The sequence below is a fragment of the Gadus macrocephalus genome, chromosome 6 (genome assembly GCF_031168955.1).
Source record: "Gadus macrocephalus chromosome 6, ASM3116895v1".
Lineage (NCBI taxonomy): Eukaryota > Metazoa > Chordata > Actinopteri > Gadiformes > Gadidae > Gadus > Gadus macrocephalus.
In genome coordinates this window covers 11,088,698-11,094,697 of record NC_082387.1, presented here as the reverse complement: position 1 = coordinate 11,094,697, position 6,000 = coordinate 11,088,698, and positions in this window count along the sequence as shown.

Sequence of the window (6,000 nt, the reverse complement as noted above, 5' to 3'; positions counted from 1 at the left end):
GCGTGCGTGCGTGCGTGCGTGCGTGCGTGCGTGCGTGCGTGCGTGCGTGCGTGCGTGCGTGCGTGCGTGCGTGCGTGCGTGCGTGCGTGCGTGCGTGCGTGCGTGCGTGCGTGCGTGCGTGCGTGCGTGCGTGCGTGCGTGCGTGCGTGCGTGCGTGCGTGCGTGCGTGCGTGCGTGCGTGCGTGCGTGCGTGCGTGCGTGCGTGCGTGCGTGCGTGCGTGCGTGCGTGCGTGCGTGCGTGCGTGCGTGCGTGCGTGCGTGCGTGCGTGCGTGCGTGCGTGCGTGCGTGCGTGCGTGCGTGCGTGCGTGCGTGCGTGCGTGCGTGCGTGCGTGCGTGCGTGCGTGCGTGCGTGCGTGCGTGCGTGCGTGCGTGCGTGCGTGCGTGCGTGCGTGCGTGCGTGCGTGCGTGCGTGCGTGCGTGCGTGCGTGCGTGCGTGCGTGCGTGCGTGCGTGCGTGCGTGCGTGCGTGCGTGCGTGCGTGCGTGCGTGCGTGCGTGCGTGCGTGCGTGCGTGCGTGCGTGCGTGCGTGCGTGCGTGCGTGCGTGCGTGCGTGCGTGCGTGCGTGCGTGCGTGCGTGCGTGCGTGCGTGCGTGCGTGCGTGCGTGCGTGCGTGCGTGCGTGCGTGCGTGCGTGCGTGCGTGCGTGCGTGCGTGCGTGCGTGCGTGCGTGCGTGCGTGCGTGCGTGCGTGCGTGCGTGCGTGCGTGCGTGCGTGCGTGCGTGAGTGAGACAGATTCATGGATATAGCATGATCAGAAACTTGGTTGTCAATTTCTTGCTTTGGGTAATTTGAGTTAAACAGGGTCTATTTGAGTCTTCCCTCTGTGCTGTGTGTTATGTCAGTATTTTTTGTGAAATGACGCACACACAGACACACACACACATCAGAAAATGTGCCTCCAAAGCATCCTGCCAATCAAGAGAGAAAGGAGATAGACGGCATGAAAGCAAAATTCCAGTCAACTTTATTTATGCAGCCCCTTATCACAGTGACGGTCTCAAAGGGCTTCACAGGCCTACATTTAAATGTGGTCTGACAGCCCACCGTAACCTTATGCTCTCACACAGCTGAGGAAAAACGACCAAGAACCCTGCAGGGAAATGGAGGAAGACATCAGAAGGGACACATAAAAGGGATTCCCCAGGGCGGCTAAGAACGCAATAGGTGCCGGTTTGGTAGACTTAATATGTTAATAAAACGGCAAAGGTCTAATCTAAAAGGAGGACAGGAGTGAGATGACTATAACCCACGCAAAAGAACTAGACCGCATATTTTGGGGACCAAACCTAGCCTAAAGTTGGTTCATAGTGTGGATGTCGTCTGTGTTAGTCAGAGTCTGGGGATCTATTGAGGAAGTCAGTTGTAAATGGGGGGGCTGGAGGTCTAATGGAGGTCTCGCGCTTAGGGTCTTTCACTCTCAGGGTGTTTGACTCGAGTTCAAAGCCAGATGTCTGCAATGGGAGGCAACCTATAGGCTTCCTCGAGCTAATGTCTTACCCCTAACCAGTTTATTAATGACATACTGTATAGATCAAATTCACTCGTTTCAGATGGGCACTCTGCTATGTAACAAAATGGTAAATAGTAGTAAATTGTACATTGCTTTTTTGCCAAGCGCCTTTTCTAGCCACTAGCCCACCACTCAAAGGGCTGGACCTTGATGTTGGCCACACAGCAAGCTTAGCAGTAACGGTTGCAGCATCTGCCGTCAGGATTACTTACCATGGTCTAGGCTGTCAGGGGGGTGTAAGCCAGGCGTGGAAAGGCCTTTCACTCAAGGTGGTCGAGCGATGAGCGCAGCTGCGGTTGTTGACCTGAGTTCGATACCAGGTCATTGCAAATAATCCGACTTCCTTCTCTGGGCTGGATGGTGTTGTGTGGTACAGTTGGGAGAGAGAGGATGTTTCGCTCCAAGCCAAAGGGGTACTAACTGGCTTCAATATCCCAGTGGGAAGACAGGGCATTAGTGTACTTGTAGGCTAGTCTTCCAGCAGGTGTCCTTGGGCGAGGTGTGTGAGTACTGTATCTTAATTCACTGTGAGTGACTTTGGAAGAGAAGCGGCCCCACTAAATGGCACCAGGAACTGCCTTGTGTCTACTTGCACTCCACCTGAATGATCCAACGTTGAAGAACTTAACTCCTAGTTCCGCTCCACTTCACGCCCGTTTTGTACTTTTTTCTCTTTCATTCCAACGCATACGATAAAAAGATGTTGGACTATGTATTAGTTCAGAGGCAGAGACTTGAGTCTGAGAAAAAGTGGAAGAAACCGATAAAGATGGGAGATAGAGGGAAGGAGACCCGGACCATTACTCTCCTAATCCCCACTTACTTTAGGCTGAGAGAGCTGGCAGAGAACAGAGCCAATAAGGGGTTCTGAATGGAGACGAGACGACAAGAACAGTCAGCCTCAGTGGACAATATGCCATTCACAGCAGCTCCCTGTCAGCTTGGAGATATTAATTTAAGAGAGCGGGGCCTTGCCAAGGCGCCGGGTTAAAGAGGCCTGTGCCAAGTTGCGCCGACAGACGAAAGAAGTGAGGCGGGAGGGGGGGGGGGGGGTAGGAGGGGGAGCCAGGGACCAGCAGGAGCCTGTGTTTTGGGCCTCCTCCTCTCAACAGGTGTGCCCGCTTAGCGATGGACCAGCATTGGTCCTGTCAGCCCCGTTCACCACCCAGAAGGACATCCTGGCAGGGGGAGTGAGAAAATAATTCAAATGGATTACAATGAAGGCCTTGTCAATGAAGGCCTTGAAGGCCTTGTTAAGGTTGAGTTATGTGTCGAATGGCCAGGAAGGGCTCTACACTGTGGGTCTCTACGCTGTGTGTCTCTACACTGTGTGTCTCTACACTGTGGGTCTCTACGCTGTGTGTCTCTACGCTGTGGGTCTCTACGCTGTGTGTCTCTACGCTGTGGGTCTCTACGCTGTGGGTCTCTACGCTGTGGGTCTCTACGCTGTGGGTCTCTACGCTGTGGGTCTCTACGCTGTGGGTCTCTACGCTGTGGGTCTCTACGCTGTGGGTCTCTACGCTGTGGGTCTCTACGCTGTGGGGCTCGACCCTGTGGGGCTTTACACTCTGGGTCTCTACCCCAGTCCTTGCATTCATCTTTGACAAAACCTTGCCATTCGTTATCTGTGCAAACATGTATCCTGACACGGCTATAATTTCAGATGGATACATTTATGTTTTTATGATGTTTAATGTCATCGAGTAAAGCATTTTCATGCACAGAAACTGATGGTTGTTGCAGCCATTTTATGTTCATTTCCTTTTTTCTCAACGCATTCGAAAGCTTCTGTTGATGTTTGTATGACACATCACCGTGTTATGTCTCAACTGCTGGAAACAAGATTGAAATCCCAGTTGGAAATCAATACATAGAAAAATGTAATCAAACTACGGTATTCTTCGACAAGATTTTCTTATTTAACCAGTATCTGCATCAGTCTTCTCTTGCTCTCTCGCTCTCTCGCTCACGTGCTCTCTTTCTCTCTCTTCCTCTCTCTCTCTTCCTCTCTCTCTCTTCCTCCCTGTCTCCCGGGCGGTCTGTTGTGGTGTGGCTTAGAGCGAGAGCTGATTTGGGTATTTTGGCACCGGCAGCGCAGATATGGAGCCTAATTCCATTGAAGGCGAGTGACTGACGGGGTTTCAGTCATCCCAGCTGGATGGCTGGCTGACTAGCTGGCCTGCTGCTTCTCGGCTGGCACGATGGCTCTTTCCAGAGCTAGCGGGTTAGCAATGTGCTCCGTAGAGACAAACACCACAATGGCCTTTTTACCTTCTCTCTGTTTCTGTTGGTTGATCACTTTAACGACCCAAAAGGCAATGCTGTGTTCGTGGATTTTTTTTCCGCATGCAACAGTCTTTTGGAAGGCATGGTAGTTCAGAATGTGGGATAATGATGACAAGATGAATGGTTTGGGTGGGGTGTAAACAGTGGTAAATGGGTCTAATTCACACTTGCTAGGTGTAGGGTACATCCTAATATATATTGGAGAAACACTACGTTTAATTTTCCTGGATATTTAATGGTCGAGAGACACATCCCTTATATTATAACAGAGTGTTTATCCTGCTCATTCTTTTAAAATCCAAAACTATTCATCCACTTCAGCTCTCCACAATCACTCTGACAGCACTGCCCCAAGTCTTTGAATTTTGGCCTGCCTGTCCACACACACACACACACACACACACACACACACACACACACACACACACACACACACACACACACACACACACACACACACACACACACACACACACACACACACACACACACACATACTCTCTTATTGTTCAGCACTTAACCCCACAACACTCACCTATTAAAAATGTAAGACAAGTTTTCAGACATGCCCCTCTCTCATAGCTCTGCTGTGGTGATGAGTTATGTTCTTGAAACAATTAACCTTTTTTCTCTTGGGATGTATCAAGTTCTGATCACAAATTTAAAATGCAGCGATCACCATCACATTTTGTAAATCACTTTTGTTTCACTTCAGCTTTTTGAGGTCTGTTTGAGGTGCATTTTAAGACTTAAAAATCACTGGTCTGTGATTGGTCATCTTGCATGTCAATCAGAAGACCCCTCCCTGTCAAGTAGGTGGATCTTGACACAGACACCGTGTCCTAGACTTTTCGCATGGAAAGGCTATATCTGCTATCTCTACGTTTATTGTATAAGTAACAACAGCCTCTCGTAACACCTCATGCATTATAGGCATGATTTAGGCCTAATGAGTCAAGGTGGTGGATGTGTGTGTGACGGGGTTAAACTGTCTGTTTTTCATGTTGCTGAGCTTGGAACCGCAGTTCGCCTATTCACGTAAAACATGAACTGAGAATGAATTGTAACCCTTCCAGACACGTTTTTTCCCGAGATATGTGTGTCAGGCGAGGGAACAGTTAGGACTTAAATGCGGTCGAACAGAAGCAGAATATAAAACATAAGTCCAGCGTTTTGTAACATAGAGTTGATATGGAAGCGAGGGGCTTAGGTAAAGTTGGCAGGGCGAGAGGCTTAGGCCCAATCCCATTTCTACCCCTTACCCCTTACCCCTTCCCCTTACCCCTCCCCCTTGTTTTGAAGGGGTAAGGGGAAGGGGTAAGGGGTAGAAATGGGATTCGGCCTTAATCTGTTGTTAAGGTCCAGGTTGGAGGAGTAGGGAATCTGTCAGGGCTGGGGAATACAGGGGCCATCAGGTCTACAGTAGATTGTTCTCTGTCTCTGTCTCTGTCTCTGTATCTGGCTCTGGCTCTCTCTCTGAAGATCGGGAGGAACGTCTTCTGGGTGGTTGGATAACTAATAGGGTTGATTATGTCTGTTATGCACTGTATGACTCATTTCTAACTTTGTGTTGATAATTGTAGCATGGAACACTTTACAAGCCCACGCCTTACAGCACATCTTTGTCTTTGTGATTGAATTATTGATTAAACTGGCCTGCCATTCACTTTTATGGACTTGCTGTCCATAGAAATCCACAGAACAACACATGTATGGATTTAACTAAAGGCATTCATGCTCCTTGTTTATTCCTGGATCCCCCACAGCATTCACAAAAAAATATTCTTATTCTTTAAAATGAATGATCCCACAAATAGTCAACTATCCACACAACTTCCCTGCGAGTATAAGAAGTGAGAGTTTTAAGTGGGATTCTAGGAATCGTAATTACCTCTACTTACTGTCTGTACCGGTGACTTTGGTATTGAGGGTCAGTTAAATCTGCATCTCCATGTTGAGTCTGTGCGTGGGAGAAAGGAAGGAAAGCTCCATTTCTAATTGGTGATTGTAGGTGGCAAGTGCCACGGCTGTTTCTACCAAACAGGGAACCTGCAAATCATTAACATCATTCCCTCTCAGGGAACATCTATTCCCACCTTTTTGTTGCTCAGTTTCCAGCTCTCATTCACCAAGACTGCAGTATTCATGTGTGTAAACAACGTGTAGTCATTACACACACACACACACACACACACACACACACAC